This window comes from Salvelinus sp. IW2-2015, linkage group LG36 (assembly GCF_002910315.2).
Source record: "Salvelinus sp. IW2-2015 linkage group LG36, ASM291031v2, whole genome shotgun sequence".
Lineage (NCBI taxonomy): Eukaryota > Metazoa > Chordata > Actinopteri > Salmoniformes > Salmonidae > Salvelinus > Salvelinus sp. IW2-2015.
Window position 1 is genome coordinate 26,668,439 of NC_036875.1, and position 1,274 is coordinate 26,669,712.

Consider the following 1,274-nt stretch of genomic DNA (forward strand, 5'->3'; position numbering starts at 1 on the left):
CTTCGCGGATGCATGAGTAATCGATCGCCTCCCTGTCACTTCACGGCCCACTCTGGTTTCACTCAATAAAAAAAAAAGAGAAAAAAAGAGTTTATCTCCCCTTCCCTTCTCTCTCCTTCCTCTGCTATCCCCTCTTAACAACCAGTTCGAGCACGGCTCAGTAGGCATATCCAGGGTTTCCAGGGCAGGCGCCAGATCGGTGCTGCCATATATAACCTCCTAGCAGATGTCTATTTTGTTTTCCTGGCGCAGAGACAGGACAAACTGATGTCTCATTAAGGAGGAGACAGAGAGAGACGCAGACGAGAGAGAGAGAGAGGAGAGATGAATGAGAAGCGAGAGGACAACAGGGCTGAGGAGAGACCCACCACGAAGCAAAGGCCAAAAGAAGGGAACCCCAGACGAATGAACAGACAGGAATAGATTGACTTTCTAACGAGAGGAAGAAGAGAGGAAGACAGGGAAACTTCATGGGAGGCCGAGCGCCCAGAGAGAAGATGGCGAAAAGGGACACCCGACTGCTCCTGACAAATGAGAAAATGTACGCGTACGCTTCCTGGAAGCCGAGGCTTTGCCACTGCGCAAGGTTGGAGGAGGATCGATGGTCGGCGAGATGGAGTTTCTTTCCCATGCCAAATTGACATGTAAGGATATCTGACCTCTCGCTTGAATTGATAGACACGAGACAGAGAAGAGAGAGCTCGCAAGACTAACATGAGAGGAGAAACCGAGAGAAGACGACGAAATGAGGGAAGGGGAGAGTACCGAGAGGCTGGAGAAAGAGCTACAACCACAATAGGATGGAAGAATGGCCGCAGACAAAGTGCAGATAATGGAGAATGCGCTGAAAGACGCGGACCAGAGAGACACATGAGGAGATATTATAATATGTAATGAGACCGCGATGCATACAGGGATCATAACAGGATGAAAGATCTACGAGAAGAGAGAAGCTTCGGCGGTCAGAGCCACAAGATCATGGAGAGGACTGTGACAAACATCAGATGGACGTTACCCGCGCATGTCCAGATGTATGTCCTGCAACAATCCAGGTGACCCACTGGCTCATGTATGAGATGCCCCACTTCAGAGGCAGGATGATGTTCATGAGGCCTGGAGAGTACAGGCACTTCAGCATGGGTATGGGAAGCATGGTTGCAGAAGAAAAAGAGAGCATCTAGAGATAGATTGTCGCGGCCAGGCTGCCAATAAGAGAGTTGGCCTTGAAGTGGACAATAGGACAGAGACAGAGAGTTCCGAAGAGCAGTAGAGAG